The sequence below is a fragment of the Protopterus annectens genome, chromosome 4.part0, assembly GCF_019279795.1.
Source record: "Protopterus annectens isolate FY-2018-M chromosome 4.part0, PAN1.0, whole genome shotgun sequence".
Classification (NCBI taxonomy): Eukaryota; Metazoa; Chordata; order Ceratodontiformes; family Protopteridae; genus Protopterus; species Protopterus annectens.
In genome coordinates this window covers 1,029,415,870-1,029,438,231 of record NC_056733.1, presented here as the reverse complement: position 1 = coordinate 1,029,438,231, position 22,362 = coordinate 1,029,415,870, and the positions used below count along the sequence as shown (strand labels likewise).

General features: G+C 40.7%; 1 protein-coding gene across 2 annotated transcripts in view; it reads right to left on the bottom strand.

The window, feature by feature from the left end:
- Positions 1-17,367, bottom strand: part of NME5 (NME/NM23 family member 5) — a 314,300-nt gene extending 296,933 nt beyond the window's left edge. The window contains exon 1 of one of the 2 annotated variants that reach the window (XM_044068973.1): positions 17,233-17,367. The gene's annotated coding sequence lies outside the window, so the exon portion shown is untranslated. Of the gene's footprint in view, positions 1-17,228 lie in introns of both variants that reach the window. The other variant, XM_044068972.1, reaches the window with a different exon arrangement.
- Positions 17,368-22,362: the final 4,995 nt, after the last annotated feature.

The following is a 22,362-nucleotide window of genomic DNA, read 5'->3' as shown; positions in this document are numbered from 1 at the left end:
TCTGTGTAGTTGTATATAACTCTTATCTCAAAGTGCGTGTGTGTCAGCTACTTGAGCAGGGACACGAAGCACTGACTGGACAGAGAGGGTGCTGGAGGTTTTAGCTTGCCCACTAGGCTGAGATCTGGACCCTTTAGCTGTGCCAGTGGGGAGTCTTATTGGGGACCTGGAGAGAAAGGGAGAAACCAGCCCCAGACTGACTGTGATCTCTGTTTGCTCTTAAGGGAAATTGTACTTTACTGTGTGTGTATTTATTATCCTTTCCCTATATTGACACCCCTCACTGGTATTAGTGGTAAGGATTGAGGCTCCTTGATTGCTGGACCAGTGCACGGGCATCACATATTAATTGTTTGGCAGTGGTGGGATATCCACACCACATATTAATTGGTTGGAAAATACTAACTGGCTTGTAGTGGTGTGGTTAGTGTGAATTCCTGTAGCTTGTGTACAGTAATCACTGAAGTTGTTTTCGTACTCTAAATCAGCCATGCAGTGAATACTCAGAGTTCAGATCATGATTGTTTTATTTCTTTTGTTAGCTTAGTTAGTCAGGGAGAGCAGGGAAGCATGCCAGCAGAGGAGTATGGAAAGCTGACAAGGAGCCAGCTGGCTGAGATGTGCCAGGCTAAAGGACTGGTGCATGGAAACCTGACTAAGGCAGACATTATTGCAGCTTTGGTCACAGCTGCATCAGAAAACAGCAACCAAGAGCACTATCAGACTGGCAGTGGAGATGTACCACACTCAGAGAATGGACAGCTCAACCTTTCTACAGAGGACTTAAAAATCCATCTGGAGATGAAGAAACTTGAGTTGGAGGCCAAGCATGTGGAAATAGAAGCAGCAGAGAGACTGAGGGGTCTAAAGAGTGAAGACAATGAGAAACTGTGACATTTGCATGCTGAGGAGAATGATAAACTGCTACACCTGGAAGATGGGGAAAAGAAAAGGCAGAGGCAGCATGAAAAGGAGATGCTGACTCTTTGCTAGAGTCATGGAGGTAATGGGGAAGGGAGTAACCAGACCCCAGAAGCACAAAAGGTCAGTAAATTTTTTCCGCAGTTTACAGAGGGGAATAATTTTGATAGTTTCATTCATATGTTTGAGAGAGTATATAAACAATATGATGTTGACCAAAGGATCTGGGTACAGTTCCTGACCCCCTTACTCTATGGTAAAGCTGTAACTGTGTTGTCTAAACTTGCTGATCACGAATATTTTGATTATACTGTTGTAAAGAAATGTCTGTTAGAATGTTTTAAGCTAACATCTGAAACTTATAGCAAAATGTTTCATGAGCATAGACGCAAGGCAGATGAAAGTGTGTGTGAATATGTTGCTGAATTGAGCCCTTATTTCCATAGGTGGGAGAGTGGATGTCAGGTCACCACTTTTGAAGGGCTGGCAGACCTTTTGGTGGGGGAAAAAGCCCTTAGCACTTGGCCTGAGGACATGAGGATCTTGTTAGCTGATAGACAATGTGCTACTTCAGATGAGATGGGGAAGAAGGGAGACCTATACCTAGCAAGCAGGGCATCCCTGCACAGGAAGGGGACCCCCAGTACAGCTCGTGAGTCTAAAGGAACCCATGGTGGGCTGCACAGACTCCCCCAATAGAAACTACCAGTAGCAGGGACAGCCACTAGTCCAGGTACACATCCAGGACCTAGGGTTAAATGTTTTGAATGCAACCAGTGGGGCCATGTGGCATACAGATGTCCATGGAGACAAGGTGGGGAACAAAAGGTGAGGGAGCCAGTAAATGGTGAAGACAAAATGCCAATAGTAGGTTGTCTTGAGACAACAGGGGTACCAAACTACTATCCTGCAGATGTCTTGATAGGGAAGGATTTGGAGGAGGCAGTACCATGTGCTTATGCAGTTATACCCAGTCAGGCTAGGAGAGAGGCATGTGGGTCTGGTATCCTTGAGGAGACCGAGACAGACTGCATACTTGCAGCCAGGACTGAAGAGGTGGTTACTTCAAGGGGCGGCTACTCTGTAACAGTAAGAATGAAGGTGAGCCACAGCTGCTTGTGGGTACTGATGTTCCCTTGGACAGAGTGACTGCAAAGGTAGAGGTGAGCAGTAGTACCCAAGCTGACAGTGAGGCACCACTGTCAGAGGATGCCAGACTTCCTGTAGAAGGGGAGCTGGGAAGGGTTACAAAGAGAGAGTTGAGACAGGCTCAGCTCTTAGACCCTACATTGTAAGGCCTGAGGCAGGTAGCTAGTGAGGCACCTGATTCTCAAGGGAAGAGGGAATCTGTGTACTGGGACAAAGGGTTACTGTACAGAGAGTGGGCCCCTGAGGGAGGGCTAGAAGATGAGAGGATACAGCAATTGGTAGTGCCTAGAGCCTGCCATCTGGCGCTTCTAGCCATAGCCCATGATATTCCCTTTGCAGGTCATATGGGCATAAAACATACAAAGAGACGTATTATGCAGAACTTCTATTGGCCTGCAATTTCCAGAGATGAAACAGGGTACTGTAAGACCTGTGAGCAGTACCAAAAGGTAGGCAAGGCAGGAGACAAGGTAAGACCTCATTTTATGCCTTTGCCTGTGATTGAGGAGCCATTTCAGAGAGTAGTTATGGATACTGTGGGGCCTCTGAGTACCCCAAGTTCCACAGGGAAAAGAGGCAGTGGCTCTGTCCTCCGTTGAGGCAGAAAAGGTGGCAAATGCTTTGTTAGAGATTTTTAGCAGGGTAGGTGTCCCAAAAGAGATGCTGACTGACAGAGGTGCCAGTTGCATGTCAGAGCCGATATGTCTGGATAAAGGAATTCTAATTTTTGTTTTGAGACCAGAGTTAATTGCTAGAGTTTGCATGTATAATGTCTTCTGTTGCTCTGGCTTCCTGACCAGCTGCAAGATCAAAAGGGCTATTAACCTCTGAGTTTCTGTTAGCATGGGAAAACCAGAAAATTGTTAAGAATGATGTAATGTGAAGTAGCACTGTGATATCAATTTAAAGAGAGAGAATCAGAGGGCGTTGAGCATTTGTCTTGAGAACATCCAACTCACCAGCACTCTGCCTGTGTCTGAATGCAAGTAGGTTCTTAGACTTTAGTGTTTCTCTTAGATATAGCTAGGAAATAGGCATATTAGACTAAGTATTTTTCTGTGTTGATGTCAGAACTGTGATCCTGTGATCTCTGAACTCTTGACTAACATTGTGTAGTAAGAAGTATTGTCTTGTGTTTTTATTATTAATTATTAAATATTGTTAAACCTTTCAACTGTGGCTGTTTTGTGTAGAGATAATTTAAGCACTAAGAGTACATTGTACAATATCACTAAATACATGCAAAGTCACTCCAATAGCCTTGCTGTTCAGTCACACCATTTGGATAATAATATTGTACAGTATAATTGGACACCCTTTCATAAGAGCCTTTTAGTAGCTGATAAATATTAGTGGATAGTGCCAAGTGGTACTACCATATAGTCTGGGTAAAAAGGGCACAGCTGGAGAACCTGTGCCAGCCCTCCCCAGGAGTGTCTGTGTGGTTGTATATAACTCTTATCTCAAAGTGTGTGTGTGTGTGTGTGTGTGTGTGTGTGTGTGCAGCTATTTGGACAGGGACACGAAGCACTGGTTGGACAGAGAGGGTGCTGGAGGTTTTAGCTTGCCCACTAGGCTGAGATCTGGACCCTATAGCTGTGCCAGTGGGGAGTCTTATTGGGGACCTAGAGAGAAAGGGAGCCCCAGACTGACTGTGATCTCTGTGTGCTCTTAAGGGAAATTGTACTTTACTGTGTGTGTATTTATTATCCTTTCCCTATATGGACACCCCTCACTGGTGTTAGTGGTGAGGACTGAGGCTCCTTGATTGCTGGGCCAGTGCATGGGCATCACACAGATTAAGAAAAGACTGTGGGAAATTCCAAACTTCATCAAAGCAGATTCAGATGGTTCATGTCCACATTTTAAATGCATGTGGCACTTTTACTGTTGTATAATTTCATCATTAATGTGTCATTCAGTACTGGCATTTTCCCATTAATCTGGAAAATCTTCCATTTTTTTATCACTGCACAGAACTGGAACTAGGGACTGTCAAGTCATTCAAGCCTATTTCTATTTATGTGCTGAGAAAAAACATAATCTTTGTGATTACAAAAATGACCACCTTAACTTTTAAATGATCTACAGCGTGGATTCAAGAAGGTGTGTAGCACTTGTTCAGCTCCGTTATCTCAAATAAATTAAGGAATACTGGGAACGGACAGCTAACTTGTTCCTGAAACCTCTCAGAGACTTCCAGTTCTGTGCACCATAAGAGACTGTGTGGCTCAGACATATGGAGCTAAAGTGGTTGTCTACCTGATGAATGATACTTAAAGGTAACTACCGATTACTCTCCATTTTGTCCTCTGCTGATGATAAGAAATGTTCCTCAGAGATAAGACGCCTGTTACTCTTTACATTATTTCTGAACTCACTAGTAGTGAGTGTTACCAAAGTAAATACAATTTGTGAGTGTATCCAAAGTAAATGCAATTTGCTAAGCAGACAGTATGATCAGACAATGGAGCAAAAGGCAGTAATAATAATTTGGTCACAAAAGTTTCACAGGCTTTGACAGGCCCATTGAATGCCATACAGGAAGGGAATTTATCTGTGCTACTGGCAAACTGAGTTTGGGAATGGACTCAGAACTGTGGAAGGGTCAGCTAGGGGGAATATGATGAAGTGTCTGCTGCCTGTGCCATCTATGGTAGAGCCCAGGAGTTTAGTACATGGCCTACTTAACTAGATGGAGGGAGTGAAAGAACAGCACAACAGCGCTGTATGCACCACTACCTCAAATAACAGACACTGACCAGTTACATACACACACACACACACACACACACACACACACACACACACACACACACACACACACACACACACACACACACACACACACACACACACACACACACGCACATACATATACCTATATGATCCTTTACTCCCCAGGCACTACTAATGTCTTACTACAAGGCTGACTCATCAAGCAGTCAGGTGGGTCAACTGACAATAGGGTTGCATCAGGGATAGCCTGGTAAGGAATAATTGGGGGATTCAGGAAGTGTGAACCCAGTAACCTGGGCAACAGCTTGAGGGCTAAGCAGGCTAGGAGATGCAAAATAAAGACAAAAATAAATAAATAAATAAATAAAATATATAAATAAATAAATAAAATAACCGCATTTCACAGATCGATGGTCTGAGCCAATTGGGCTCAATCTACTGAAAACTAAAACAATGTTTTTTGGACTTGGCCTCATGGCAAACAGGGATATAGCTCTGACTGCACCCCAAATAACTCATATCAACTAGTTACTCTGGTGCTAGAGGGACTGAGTGGGGTAGGACTGACCATCATGAGGGAGGGATGCAGCTATGCTCTCTGCATTAGCAACTGCAGCAGCATGAAGAGGCTAGCAAGCCCTGCACTACCAATGATGTTTTGCTTGGCCAGGTGGTGCACCTCACAAGCTACTGACGAACTTAGGAAAGGACAGTCAGCAGGATATGAGGAATAGCCCACTCCCTAACATCTAACATCTAACATCTAACTCTCACCTCCCCCTGGGAATGAATAGGCTGGTAGGCTCTCACCCTAATGGAATTGGGTACAAGAAGGGATGCCACTGGGCAGATCCATGGACAAAAAAAAAACAGTAATGTGATCTGGAATGCACTAATGGCTAAATGGCAAAGGCTAATACAGTGCAGCAATTTTCCTCCCCAACAAACACTTTAACCCAGTGCTCTAATTAAGTAATAGGAGTTGAAACTTCATGAGAGTTGTAAATATGCAAGTAGTCTTCACTGCCCTCTAAACTAACTATATGTCACACATTACTGGTATTAGTTTTAACCATTACTCCCTATAGCCATTCTGGGGGGGGGGTAAAGGGATAAAGCCCAGACTACAGATCATCTGACCCAGGACTGATTAGTGGGTCAGGTAACTGACAGAGTGGGAGGGGGGACCTGTTCACCCTGGGGGGGTGGCACTCATTGTTCTTTTATTGATTCGTCAGGGAATTTTGAACATCCATACAATGGAAAGGTGTTTACTTTAAGGCCAAAGCTAATTGTGATTCACAAAATGTGGTATACTTGGCTGTATGCTGTAGTTGCTCCGCATTTTATGTAGGAAGAACTAATAGGAGATTCAGGGACAGGATTAGAGAACGCATCTATAGTATTAAGAATAGCACTGTTACAAATGCACTAGCTAAATACGTTGCTATGCATGGTCTAACACATTCCTTTAGATTTCTGGTCACTGAGGTGATAAAAAGAAATGAACGTGGGGGTGATATTAAAAATTTAACAGAAATTTCTGAAGTTAAATGTATTATTAGACTGAGAGCTGATGCAGGAAAAGTACTTAATGACAACGTTTCATTGAAACCTGTCCTTAGAGCTAAGACTCTTCCTAAGTAGAATGTCTTTGTGTACTTTTATATATAGTTTTATATATTTTTTTACATATTTCTATTTATTTATTCCTATTTTATGATTAACATGGGAGAAATATTGGGGAGAAGATCACTTGTGGTTTATTATGCACTGCCCTTTTAAATAATTGCAACAGTGTTGATGTAATGTTCTAAATTTGCATTATGACTGGTTGATGGGATTTTTGTTTTTAACCTTGTTTTTTGATTGGTAGAAATGTTCATATGTATTGCATATATAACTTTGATTTAAATGTCTGAAGAAGCAGTGTATTAGTACTGCGAAAGCACTAACACAGTGGATTAAAGTTTTTTTGTCAGACACATAGTGGTTTGACTGGCTTTTCTGCATTGTCGTGGTTCACTTAATGTGTTTTTGGATCTTGATATTCGATGTAATTGAACCATTCATCGGGTCTACCATTATTTGTTTGTGCTTATACAAAAAAGGATGGTGCAGTGGTGCAGCAGTAGCGTTGTCACCTCACAGCAAGAGGTTCTCTGGTTCAATTCTCGGCTGGGGTGCCTTCTGTGTGGAGTCTGCATGTCCTCCCTGCGTTCGTGTGGGTTTCCTCCCGGTGCTCCAGTTTCCTCCCACATCACAAAGACATGCATCTGGAGTGTTTCTCCCTGGGCCTCTGCTGAAAATTGGCTTTGTTCCAAGTCAGACTTTCATGGTTAACAAATGTTAAATAAATAAAATTAAGATGCTATAGGTGTGACCCCACCACCATGACACAGAGGGATAAAGCTCTGACTGGTCTCCAGATAGGATCACAGGAGGTTACTAGGCTATTGACCCCATGTTTAGACAAATCAACACCCAATGCCCCTGCCCAGAAGGGACAAGGGTGGAATCCCAGGGGTATATTTTCTGTTTCCATCCAGTTATCCAGGTTGTGCTTAAAAAAGAATAAAGAGGTACTCTGCTTGATGTGGAGAGGGAGTACATTCAAAGATGGGGGAGTCTCTGGGACACAAATCTGTCCCGCCAACAAGTCTTGTTGATGTCACAGACCAGGTTGAGGCTGCACATGTGGGTTACTCAAGTGCAGCTTGATAGATATGCAGCAGTCCCATCAAGGCGGGGTCCATGATTACTTTGTATACCAGACAGAGGTCAACTCTGAGGAGTCTGTATGAAACTGAGTAGAGGAATAGGGCTTTTAGCCTATCTGTGTATGGTAGATGTTTGAGGCTCTGGATTCTCCTGGTGAGGAACCTCTGTGGTCTCTCCAACTGCTGCATGTGCTTTGCGAAGTACCTGCTGAAAGGGGGTTGTACTCAATGATGGACCATATAAGGGAAGAATACAGGGATGTTATGACCTCCTTGTCCCTGGATGAGATATCCTTACTTATGAGGTGGGCCATGTAGAAGGCTTTCCATACAACAGAAGCAAAACGATGGTCAAAAGTCAAGTTGCTATCAACCTGGGGGCCCAAATCCCTCACAATTGATTAAGTGCTTAGGACATTGTAATTAATGTGATAATCTGTGGGGACGTCACTCTCCCAAAGGGGATGATGATGCATTTTTTGGTATTCAGCTTGAGGACATGTTTCTGGGACCAGTCATTTCTCTGAGTGAGACCCTCTTGGAGGATGTTCACATCACTAGGGGAACTGATGACAGCACCCAGCTTGCAGTCATCTGCAAACTTGGTTAGCCATAGCCCACTGGTTTTGGCCTGCACCTCAGAAAAGTATATCCCAAATAACAGATGCCCCAACACCGAACTCTGGGGTATGCTACTTGTTATGGGTTGACTGCTTGAGGTGGCTTCCCCTATTTTGACTAAGCGGGTTGTATCAGTGAGCCAGTTTGCTACCCATCTAGTAACATATGGATTAATGCCTAGTTGAGAGAGTTTATCTATTATGCCCAAGTGGGGAATAGTGTTAAAGGCTTTGGCAAGATCAAAGTAGGTGGTGTGCACTGTCTTCCCCTTGCCCATGGCTTTGGTGACTGTCTCAAAGAAGTCGACCAAATTTAACAGACATGACCTCCCCTTGATGAAGCCAAACTGTGTGGGATCAAGTGTTTGGAGGTTGCCAATGTCCTTGTTAATGAGGTCCATGATAATCCATTCAATGGCCTTGCAGATCAGGCTAGTTAGGCTGATGGGTCTATAATTTCCTGGATAGGTGGACGCTCCACCTTTGTGTAAAGGGATGACAGTGGCTGACCTCCACTCAGCTGAGAAGAAGCCAGTACTCAAGCTTTGGTTGAACAGGGTGCCTAATGGTGTTGCACGTTCCTGCCTCAGTTCCTGTAGGATGCAGCCTGGGATGTTATTGGGTCCCATGGAGGCTGTATTTTTTGCCTTTGAGAGAGTAGTGATGACCTGTTCCCTAGATATAAGGGAAAGGGGGCAGGTACTGGGGATGTCCTGATTTATTGATGGGGGGAAAGAGCGGCAAAGTTTTCACTGAATCTGTCAGCCAGCAAGTTTGCTTTATCTACGGCATTTGTATATGTGGTGTCCTTGACCACCAGTTCTGAACAGATCTGGGTACTTCCTTTGAGGTTTCAGACGTATGTGAAGAAGGCCTTATGATTGCCTCTAGTAGATGTGGCCAATTTGGACTCGAAGTTTGCTTTGCAGGATTTCACTAGTGCTCTTATTTGCTTGTTCAGGTTAAGGAGACATTGCTTCCAATTGGGCACCAGTTCCTTCTTGGTCTTGGACAGCAATTTTTTTCCTTTTGTTATAGAGTTACTGTATTGTAGATGTCCACCAGACAGGTTTATTCTTCCTTGTGAAGGATGATTTAGTCCTGTCGGATATTCCTGATTCCATGCCTCTATATAAATGCTTGTATACTGTTTGGTGTAATTTTGGATATTGGTGCCAGTTCCTACAGAGGGGGAGGGGGCTGTGAAGCTGTTTATACCATCCATCAGGAGGCTGTAATTGGCTTTGGAGAAGTTTTTATGTCTGATCCTAGCTGGGGGGGGGGGGGGGGGACTTTGAAAGTGACCGCGTTGTGGTAGGATCCTACCAGGGAGGATGATACTATAGGGATGCTGCAGTGGTTACTCATGTTGGTTAATACTAAGTCCAAGATATTATCACCCCTTGTGGGGGTATCAACTCGCTGTTCAAAGGCATTTGCATTGATAAAATCAAAGAATGTCTGGGCATTTGTGTTCTGAAATGAGTAGTTCTTCCAGTCTATGTTCGGGAAGTTAAAGTCATGCAGGATTAGGGTAAAGGGTTGAAGCTTGATAGATTCGAACGGGTCCAAATAGGTGGATTGGGCATCTTGATTTGGGGACTGGTAGCTAGCTATAATTTGAATAGGGGTCTTGTCAGTGGATAACTGCACCTGGAGTGTCTCCTGTGCGTCATACTGTTTGACCAGCCTGGAGGTGTGTCTGTCTTTAATGTATATTGAAGCTCCACCTCCTTTGGCTTTACTGCCCACAGTTTGGGGTCTGAATGTATGATAGGATGAGTAACCAGGTAAGGCTGCAGTGCTCTCCACAGCTTTGAACCAGGTTTCTGTGACTACACAGATGTCAGCATTTTCCAGGGTTAGGAATGCTTGCAATGAGTGCAGTTTCATGTTTAGACTCCTAGTGTTTAGCAGCATGACCTTCAATTTGTGTTTTGTTGAAATGTTTATGTTGGTAGTTTTAACCTCATCACTTTTCCTAAAAAAGGCACTATAGGGGAGCCAAGAGCCTTTGCCAGAGGCCTGAAGCCCAGGTGAGACAATTGCAGGCCATCTAAAACACAGTGGTCTGTCGATCATATCTTCCCAGGCTGTCAGGCACTGGATCCCTCTGGAATGACACCAGAAACTAAGCCAATTGTTAAAGTCAATCATTTTCTGTTTGTACTGAGGCATCATTCTGGGTGACGGAAGAATGCTGCTTAAGGCTAGGGACATACCTGCCTGGGACACATAATCAGCAAGCTCAATCACGTCTCTGTTCATATAGTCCAAAGAAGTACGTCTCAAGTTATTCACGTCAATATGGACTATGACAGAGTCATAAAGTACCTGTTGTTGACAGACTTGAGTGTGTGTGTGATATGGTGGATTCTGGCACCTGACAGACAACTAACTATGACATTCTCCTCATCCAGCCTGGTGAGGGGCACATCTATGTGTCTCGCAATGGAGTCTCCTATGATTAATATGTTGGGTTTATGATGAAGCCTTAGTGGTTGTGAGGCACAGGTGTGTGGACTATGCGTGGTATGTGGTGTGGAAGGCTGTGGAGATCGCATGTGTTTTTGCCTCGGAGATCTCCATTGTTTGGGTATGTTTATGTGGAGGACTTCCTCATCTGTAGGTGTGTGTTGTGTAGGTGTGGGTGGTGTTTGAGGTGTAGTGATTGTGCTGAGAACCTTTTCAGTGCCAGATATACTGGCTTGAGGGGGAGAGAGCTTGGTCTCTAGGTTCCTAATGTAATTGCATCTCTCACAAATTGTGTTCCTAAGTGATAGTAGTAGATGGTTGTCCATGTACATGAGGCAGTTGCTACACTGTCTCAGGATGCCCATATCAACCAGACTGGTAGGAGAAACTGCAGGAAATTGTCCATCCATATTTGTCAGAATCTGAGGGAAGAAGGACGGGGAGAAGTAAGGAGTGTGTCTAAAGCCCAAGTGCTTAAACCAAAACTAAGAGCTTAACAATAACACTTAAGAACAACACTTAACAATTTAGACAGGCTATAAACAAGCAGTAATAAATGCAACAGAAAAGATGCGGTTGAACACTTTAGAGAACAGGCAGCAAGTAGCAGGAAAAAGCAAAGCAAGATGAAGTAACAGAGTAGTAGGAAGAAACACAAATTAGAAAAATATAAGCAGCTGAATAAAGAGTTTTTTTTATAAAGTAAAAAGGAAGAGAACAGGAACAGAAGATAATTCAAGGTTAAGGGACTAAGGAGTTTGGCCTTCCCAAATGATCTCTGTATTAGGTAGAATGAGCTAAAGAGATGGGACTGGGAGGAGCATCCTAGATCAAATTTATAGTAGGGGCGGGCAACTGCAAAAGCCACCAACTTTAAGAACGCAACAGAAATAGCGTGGGAGGGTGGGAAGTTTCAGCATAGATCAGAAAACATTGTCAGCAAATATATAAATAATTCAGTCAAGCAAACATAGACAGTGCAGAGCTATGAACAGTTAAAGTGCCAAAAAAATATACTTATCAGCTCAATATTTCCAGATTGTTTGGGAAGCACTCTTAGTCAGAATACAAGGAGATTCTAGCAATGATATGCAGGAATTTACAAAAAGGGAATATTTTTATACCAGCAAGCCATGAGACAATCAGATAACACAAAAGCTGTTAGACCAGTTTTACCAACATTAAGAACACAATAGCAATAGAGTGGGAGAAAAAAAGTTTCAGGACAGATCAGAAAACAATGCTAGCAAATATATAAATAATTCAGTCAAGCAAAAATAAAGACAGTGCAGAACTCTGAATAGTTAAAGTGCCAAAAATATACTTATCAGCTCTATATTTCCAGATTGTTTGAGAAGCACTCTCAGCCACAACACAAGGAGATTCTAGCTCTTTTTTTTTTCAGTTACAGGCACATGCACTGGAGAGGTGGGGCCTGGGATGATGGCAGTGAGCAGCAACTGCCATTCTACCCACCCTTTGTGGGAGAGATGTGTTTCTGGCTTGTTATTCGTGTGACACCTGATGGCAGCACTGGCTATTGCATCATTGGAGCACAAGCCTGAACAGGACTCACTGCCAATTACTGTGCAGCACTAAACAATATAGGAAGTAGTCTAAATATGGAGACACACAAACCTTCCCAAAAGCAGGCAGCATTGAGGAGCTGAAGGGAGTGACCAAAGTGAAAGATCTCCAATGGACAGACTGCTCTGTAGGACCTGCCAGCTGAACTACTCCCTACCATGCAACTTTCATGCTGCAAGAACAGATGGGCCACCTAGCCTTCCCAGACAGGAACAACTGAGCAGTAGAGCTCTCACTTAACCCACTGATGCACATCTCTTACCCCAGTGGAAAAATGGGACATCTGTTTACTTGTAATAGAGACACTGGGCTGGGTCCTATGGAGAAGGAGGTGGAAAGATGCTATAGGTAGTCACAAGATGGATATGGTCAAACAAGATATTTGGTGTACACCAGTTATATTTTCTCCTGCAAGACTTACAAAGCACAGGGTTTTACACGCTGAAAGGGACTGGATCTTACCTCTCAACTGTATCGCATTATAATGTTCCTTATTTTGTGCCTTAAAAAAAGACCATGTTGCACAATGAAAGGTTCTGGCATACAGTTATTGTTATGAATTTGTTAGATAACATCCATGTTAACATCAAAATATCTTTTTCAAAATGTAATGTGACACATTTAACCATACGGCGAGTTTCATAAATGAAAACAGTAAAGGAAAACCACACCCAAAAACTGAAAAAAAAATATTTTTTCAGCATATATTGACATTTTTTGCATTATTGATAAACATTTAATTTTGATACAGAGATAATATTATTTCTAACTTGTTAAACATTAAAATGGCCAGAAAGGGGGCTGCCATAGGTTAGCATGATCTTGTTTTACAGTCAATACCTTTGCCTCCCTGATGTCATTTTATGGACACAGAGAAATCACAATGATGAGATGATCCTTTACTTTGGTTCACTCTCTCATAAGTTTACAACAGTATTGTGATTTCCTACTTCTGACTGTCTGCATCAATCAGTTCTTTCTCTCATCAGTTTACAACAGTATCGTGATTACCTACTTTTGTCTGTCAGCATCAATCAGTTCTTTCTCTCATCAGTTTACAACAGTATCGTGATTGCCTACTTTTAACTGTCTGCATCAATCAGTTCTTTCTCTCATCAGTTTACAACAGTATCGTGATTGCCTACTTTTGACTGTCAGCATCAATCAGTTCTTTCTCTCATCAGTTTACAACAATATCGTGATTGCCTACTTTTAACTGTCTGCATCAATCAGTTCTTTCTCTCATCAGTTTACAACAGTATCATGATTGCCTACTTTTAACTGTCTGCATCAATCAGTTATTTCTCTCATCAGTTTACAACAGTATCGTGATTACCTACTTTTGACTGTCAGCATCAATCAGTTCTTTCTCTCATCAGTTTACAACAGTATTGTGATTTCCTACTTTTGACTGTCAGCATCAATCAGTTCTTTCTCTCATCAGTTTACAACAGTATTGTGATTTCCTACTTTTGACTGTCTGCATCAATCAGTTCTTTCTCTCATCAGTTTACAACAGTATTGTGATTTCCTACTTTTGACTGTCAGCATCAATCAGTTCTTTCTCTCATCAGTTTACAACAGTATCGTGATTGCCTACTTTTAACTGTCTGCATCAATCAGTTCTTTCTCTCATCAGTTTACAGCAGTATTGTGATTGCCTACTTTTGACTGTCTGCATCAATCAGTTCTTTCTCTCATCAGTTTACAACAGTATTGTGATTTCCTACTTTTGACTGTCGGCATCAATCAGCATTTTTCATTAATTTGCTTCCTTTGATTTTTATTAGTGGCCACCTTTGATGCAGAATTTTAAGGAATGATTGAATAATAGACTTAAAAATGTAGCTGAGGCAATTGCTCTTTCCACACTAACAAGTGCAGTTCAGTGTTCAAGTGTGAGAATCTGACCCCTGCGATCAACAGGTGTTAGTTTAAGCTGGTTTGAGTTGCATTCACAGTTTTTAGTACTGTAGCTAGAATTAGAGTCTTCACCAATTCACTGACTTGTCTCAAAAAACACTGTATGCAATGAAAAATACCATAACAAAACACCACAAGAAGCATGCACTTTCACAGAAAATACAGTGTAGAAAATATGCAAAATCAAATAGTGAAAGAAAATTAAAACAGTAAGATGAGAATATTTTCTTTTATTGTGGGACTCCAGTTTCAGAAATTGATTGATTTGTAATAGCAAAAAATAAGTGTGGATTGTGTTTTCATGTTCATTTGCATCTGAAAACTAAGCTTGAAAGTATTGCTTTTGTTCAGACTCTAGGCTACACCATTTATCTGAGGGGTGATGCTGGTAATCTGTCATTATAAGACACATTTACATGTCAATGTTTAAAACACATTGTGTTTTTAAATACTGTGTATTTCAAATAAGTTACTTAACTTAATTACTCTGCCACTTTTAGTAGCCTTCATGACGTAACAGATGGTGAAACAAACATGAAAGAAAGGCAAACAGAAATAAGTTCAGTTATAAAAAAAAGGAATAATTATTAAATGATGCTTTTTCTGTATGTGACATGTTCAGTGCTGGACTACATGGAAGGAAAATCACTGTTTGGAAAAAAAAACGTTTGATTTGGCTGGCGTTCTTCTTTAATAAGTTAGTATGAGTATATGTTTCACATTTTACTCTATTGTTCCATGCCATGAGAGGTAGTGTTCCACACTTTGGACATAGAAAATTGAGAGCTACAGAGGGAATGCAGATTTTAATGTTGTATTGGCATAATTCCTAATAGAGAGATAATTTAATTATTTATAATTTATAGATTCATTGGTATTTACCAGGCTATTGATTTGTGAAGATCTTAAGCTGCCTAGCCTTACATTCCCATGGTAGGTTTTATTCTTTATACTTTACATACAAATAACCCAGATATGGGCCAAATAAGGATATGTTAGAATATTTATGTTTCACCTATCAATGAGGGGCAGGATGCTAAACTGGAGGGGAATTTGCAGTTACCTTTCTACTCGTCCAAATTAAATTTGAATAGAGTAAGAGAAGTACTTTGCTTTATTAGGTGTAAGACAGTTACACAGAAAAGATATTATCTGTGCCACAAACCTATCCCTCCAACACGTTCCATTTATTTTGCAAAAGACATTGATATCCATTGAGTGGGTGTTTGGATCACTGGACTTACAGATGTGTACTAGGTCTAACAGAACAGGGTATGTTGAGGCTCTACACCCAAGGCAGTGATCACCTCTCAATACCCTGTATGATACTGACAAGATGGACAAAGCTTTGAAATGGTCTGCATAATTTTTACATTTTAAACCCCTAATTTTTAGTGAGAATGCATTGTAGTTGTTCCACTTCTGACAGGTGTTTGGACAGATACATACTGAACGGGGAATTAAACCCAATGATTGGCCTTATGAGTTTTTTTTTTAGATGGAGACTTGAGAATAAGGCCATTACAAATGGAATTAAAAAAAAATAAAATCTGACAGAATTTTACAGCAGTGTCAAAGTATGCTGCCATCATAACATTGTGACAGCTATGCAAGTGCACTAGCATGGTCCAGTGATCTATCATATCTGTCTGATGACTCTTGGAGTTGTTGCATCATAGCTCTTTTCCCCTCGCCTCCTTTTCTCTCTTTTATTCTTCTTGTTTGCTTTCTGTTTCTCCCTCTTCCATTATGGGCATAGTGTATAAACCTACTCTATTATCTTTACTGCAGTTCTTTTAAAAGTTTTCAATGATTATTAATCTGTTGTGCTCCTTGGGCGGTGAGGTCTGCGGTGGGAGTTTCGGATGCATTTAAGGTGGAGGTGGGATTACATCAAGTATCAGCTCTGAGCCCTTTCTTATTTGCAATGGTGATGAATAGGTTGACAGACGAGATCAGACAGGAGTCCCCGTGGACTATGATGTTTGCAGATAACATTGTGATCTGCAGTGAGAGTAGGGAACAGTTGGAGGAGACCTTAGAGAGGTGGAGATATGCTCTAGAGAGAAGAGGAATGAAGGTCAGCAGGACTAAACAGAATATATGTGTGTGAATGAGAGGGAGGATAGAGGAATGGTGAGGATGCAGGGAGTAGAGGTGGTGAAGGTGGATGAGTTTAAATACTTAGGATCAACAGTTCAGAGTAATGGTGAGTGTGGAAGAGAGGTGAAGAAGAGAGTACAAGCAGGATGGAGTGGGTGGAAAAGAGTGTCAGGAGTGATTTGTGACACACGAGTGAAAGGGAAGGTCTACAAGAGGGTAGTGAGAGCAGCTATGTTATATGGGTTGGAGCCAGTGGCATTTACAAAAAGGCAAGAGTCAGAGCTGGACATGGCAGAGTTAAAGGTGTTAAGATTTGCACTGGGTGTGACAAGATTGGACAGGATTAGGAATAAGTATATTAGAGGGTCAGCCCAGGTTGGAAGGTTTGGAGACAAAGCCAGAGAGGCAAGATTACACTGGTTTGGACATGTGCTGAGGAGGGATGCAGAGTATATTGGGAAAAAGATGCTGAGGATGAAGCTGCCAGGTAACAGGAAAAGAGGAAGGCCTAAGATAAAGTTTATGGATGTGGTGAGAGAGGACAAGCATGTGGTTGGTGTGACAGAGCAAGATGCAGAGAACAGGAAGAAATAGAAACAAATGATCCGCTGTGGCGACCCCTAATGGGAGCAGCCGAAAAAAGAAGACTCTACTCAGTAAACATAACATGCATAAATGCATGCATGCATAGACTTCATGGCATCTTGACACAAACTGCACACACACATCTTCACACGGCAACAGATCAACTCGTAATCCCCACAACACACGTAAATTGTAATCACAACTTCTGCTTGTATTCAGAAGCATCCATGTAGAAGAATAAAGTTAACATTTCATTAAAATATATAAAAAACATGTTTACGCACGGATGGCACAGCTACTTTATTCTGTCACACAGGGAACGGAGGACTGATGTATCTTAAAATATACATATTTCGAAAACACAACATAACCTAAAGTTAAAAACCTCAGCAAAATTAGTTATTACCTGCCTGACAGCAGACTTAGTTCCAGATATCAAACGACACTGCTAGCAGGCTGCAAAAGTTAACTATTGTGCTTACACATATTAATTCAAAGTTTGCTCTGCTGTCTACACAGCGTCAAAGTTGTCGTCGTTGCTTAGAAACAACTTTTCTATGGCAAGCGCAGAGGTTCAATGTATGATACTATGTTCGCCTCAGAAGAATAATTCCAAACTAGAAAAAATAACAGCAAATGGAATACCTGTGAAATTAGAGCTCGTCCGGTCCCTATAAGATGCGCCATCTCGTATTTTTAATTTTTAACATATCGTACTGCAGTCTTGACATCATATTACTCCACTTCCCCTTTCTTGAATTGTTTAAATAATAGCCTAGTTGCGCGGCGTCAGATATCTCTAAACATGTTTAGATTTTTATCTCATATTTTGTTTTGGTCCGTTCATCATAACATTTCTGGTTTTGTGCCAAATTACCGAGTATTGAATTTGAAAGCACTAAGTAATGACATGCATTTTGAGTTTCAGACTTCATATCCTTCAGAAAATGCATGTTAACACAAGTCATGTTAGCCTAGCAACTTTCAAAGTCTAAAACAGCAATATTTAATTTATGTCCCATTTGGGGGCCTTTTTGTTCTGTGAACCTACCTGGTTAAAAATTGGTATTGTTAAAGATCACATTTGTTAAGAAACACATACATCTTTTAGGTATGAAATAATGCCAGTTTTATATATTTATATTTCTGATAAATTTTATTTAACTCGGAAGAGGATATATTTGTTTTCAGTAGAATTTTTTGTAAAGGCTGCAACTCCTCAATTTACAAAGGACATAATGGTCTGAATTCCACCCTGACTTCGAATGACAATCTCTACTGCTTCAAGATATTCTCATGAAAATTTCAGGCAAAATCATTAAATACCGACTTTTGATTTTGTTTTCCACAGCCTAATAGCTTTTAAGAAAAATAGACAACATGATTCAAATATTGGCATTCCTCGCAGAGCTTGTAAAATATGCAAACGTTGCTGTAAAGATAACTGAAAATATTACATTTTCATAGGAAAGAGTATTTTTTGGTTCACATTTGTTGGGAACACATCAAATAATATGATTCAGATACACATTGATTGGTCATCTTAAAATAAATTGAAATAGACATTATTTTCCGAAATGAATAGCAAAATCTGAGGATCCAAATGGCTGAGACTTTCTGGTGGTACCTAGCAATAACAGACCATCTGTAACCATAAGGAGTATCACAGCAAATTTCTCAAATAATATATCATAACCCTTAGGTAAAAAAATGCACTTAGCTGGTGAACATATTTTTAAATACCTTTATTGAACTATCATTTGTGACATAGGCAAACCTACATGTATATAAAAGCAGTCAAACCATATCAACAAGTTCACTTTTACAAACATTATACATCACATATATTGTTCTATAAGGTTTACTATTAAAATTTCAAAATTGTTTTTGTATCTACTTACTTGAAAAACATTATCAAAATGAACAATAGTAACCAATCAAAATAACGAAACAAAAAAAGTCAACAAAATCGAATTGTTGACATTTTTTTGAACTTATCTTAACATCCAGTGACGTTCAACACACATTTTGCAGGGGGGCAAGCCCTGCACCCCCCATCCCCCACACGCCTTGCTACTTATATATTACAACTCTGAGATTGCCGTGAGGAAAAGAGCAAAGTTCTCAATCCCCACCATAGTGCGATCTCCAATCGATATGTCAGTCTCACAACAGTAAATGCAAACTAGCATTCACTGTTGTGAGTTCGACATTTTTGAATCGCCGTTATGAAACTTTGATAAACTGACTTTCGACAACCAAAGTTCTCATAACGGCTTTCGAAATTTTGATAGTAAGCCGTTCTGTACAATATAATCAAAGAAAAATGACATAAATTGTTCAATTCCTGCCATCTCTTAAACCTCACTCCTTCTCCAAAACTTTTTTTTTGCATGTATTGTTCCCACAATTTAAATTTTCTATGTAATTTACTCTTATCCCTTTCCAAAGATCCTACTTTCTGTTCTTTTATCTCTGTTACAATGTTCACTACTTCCATGTCCAACCCGGAATTAATGGACATGCTGCACCTCAGAAAATCCAAATTCCATCGAGCTACGCGCTCAAGAGACTTGAACCTCAGCACTGAAATAAATAGGACATGCTGGAGGGACAGATTCATAACCCAGAGGCTCCCTTCACTCTGGAATAAAATCCCAGTCCAGGTTAGGCAGAGTCCCTCACTGACTCTCATCAAGAGGAATCTTGATGATTGGATGGGGGATTGTAGGTTTACCCCGGGTATCACTTCTGTGTCACTGTTAGACAGAGGCACAGTATACTAACCTCGAAAAAGGGCATAGCAAAATTAATTTAAAATGGATGGTGAAAGCCAAACACACTCTGGCTAGGCTTATAAATGCCCTAGGGCAGATAGCCTAGTATGAACCTATAAACCTAAATATGGTTGGTTTGGACTCTAATTTTCATTTTCTAGTAACTGCTGTTTTGTCAGCCACCAGAATTAAACTTAACAAGGTCTTACTATCAATAGGCAATTCAGATCCGGTATCCCACCTTGAAAAAATAAATCCTTAATAACATTCATTTACTCGCCCATTATTCCCATTTGTAGTGAATTTTTAAAGTCTGCCAACTCATTACACTCCAAGAACATATGCTCCCATGTACTTTTTTCTTCCCAGTTACACCTCCAATATTTGCCATCTACCTCAGAAACAATTCTTTGGAGTCTGCTTAGGGCATAAAAGTACCTATACACTTCCAGGCGACAAAAGTAAATCTTCTAGATTTTGTTGCATTTCTAGAAGCCATAAATATATCCTCAAATTGTGTCTTCATTAATTGCTTATCTGATCTCCCTTTCCAATCTTGTCTGACCTTCTCTGATAGATTCCTATAGTTATTGTGCAATATTTTATATGCCCTACTAATTGTCCCCTTTTTAACAGCAGTTTCTGCTGAAGATTCACCTAAAAACTCAGCCAGTACAGGTCTATCATTTAGGACTCCCCAATCCCTTTCTCTTTGCCTATAATCTGATATCAATCCCTGATAGGGAAGGCGATCTCTAGCCTGCAGTTCAAATGTCTTATTGGCCTCTTTCCATTCTATTACATATCCCTCTTTAATTATTTGTTCCCAATACCTTTGTTCCTTTGCCAGCTTCCTTCAATATATTCCAGACCCATCTTGCCTAATCTGTGTATCTCTAATTGCAGTCATCCCTATCGGCAGAATCTCCTTTCTCCATTCCCGAGCTGGCTTAATTCTTAGTATATTCTCTGGTAATTATGAATATAATATTTTATATGACTATTGTTATTCTCCTTAAGGATCTGTATTCAAAATCCCACTCTTTCCTTATTTCTTGAATTACCCCCCCCTGCTTTATCATCATCCCTTTCTACTTTGAATTGTAGCTTTCTGCCTGTGTTACATATAAGAGCCTTAACTGTATATAACAATGGAGAGGTCATTGGTCTATGTAGGTGGATGCCAGTTCTTCTGCCCCACTCGTCAAACAAATGGAACACCAACCAGCTGATCTTACCCATTTAAGCTAGGGGGGGACCAGTCTGCTCTTTTCCATGTGGTGAGACAGCTACACTTTGTATCATGCTTTTTTCTGGAAAACAGCATTTTAATTTATTTCACGTTAGGAGCTAAACTCACCGTAAGCTGAAGAGGAGATAATATAAAACAGAAACCAGCACCAGAGAAGAATGTTGAGAGTTGTGCAGAGTGCTCATAGGCTGAGATGTCAGAAGCTTTGTAAGACCTGAAGCAGGAGAGAAGCAGATATGCTGAATCTGGTGTCGAGCATTCGAGTATAAGCTGTTTTTTTTAAATTCATGAGCTCTGAATAAGTCCACATATTGGATATGGATGAAAGCTCTTAACTCACATTTAATAAAATCTTCATAAATCAGTTCAGAGATGTACTGGAATTTTTTACTTCCTACACCCTTTTTATTTGTGAGGGCAACAATGTGGACCATGTTTTTTTGTGTTACTTGTTTACATGCATGGTTGATCCTCTGACTTTCTTTGGGTCTATATGGTTCTGCCTGAGGAATGGGACAAAAAAGTCCTAAGCAGATAAAGTCAAAATTGTTACTCTGTACATAAGTAAGGAAACCACACTTGCTAGGGCTGAAATTGGTCTGTGAGAATTACTTTGGACTTATGACACTTTGCTTTATGAATGAACTTCCTCATCACAGGAAAAGTGAAAAGAAGTGTAAAGGAGGCAAGGTGTCATTTGTAGATCAGAGTGTATCTAGGATATACCTCTGCTGGAAGGATTAGAGAGTAGTAGGTGATGCAGTTGCTATTAGTTGGCAATACGTAGAGGTCAGAGCAGGGCTTGCACTAGTGATACTAAAGCTTCCTCTTCAAGGTGCTGAGGGAACTATTCATGAGGTATCAGCAAATAATGCCTGAGCCTGTCCTCTAGTGACTGACAATCAGAAAGCAATTAGATGACATAGCCCATTCCCAAACCTTCACTGTTTCTCAAAACAAGAGGTAGGATCGGGTTCCCCCAAGCTGGTTGATGTATCACACCACTGTCATGTTGTCAAACTAGATAGCTACCAAACTCTGGAGCAGGAAGTACTTAAATGACAAGAGGATGAGAAGGACTGTCCTCATCTCCCTTATCTTAATGTAAGGATCAGGCTCTGCAGAACTCCAAAACTCATTGAGGACTGCAGCCACTAAATAATGACAGTTATTTGAGTTTCAGACTTCATTTTCTTCATAAAAAAAGTTTTACCAACTTTCTAAGTATATAAGAGCAATATCTAAATTCTGTCCCTGAATTTGCCCCCTTATCCCCAGCTGTTATGCTAAGAGGGTGTCCTCTACTTGAACTCATTACTGCCTGTGCAGTATTTTATTTCTTTTTAATTTTATGAGAGTTTCCCATTGAGATGTACATGGACAAAATAGCTATAATTGCTGAGATTGTGTATGGAAGAAAATGAGTAACTGCTGTGCGCTCTTGTTGTGGCTTTGCCAGACTATTGTGATTTATGTGGAACAACTTGGAATACTTTAAAATGTGGTTACTA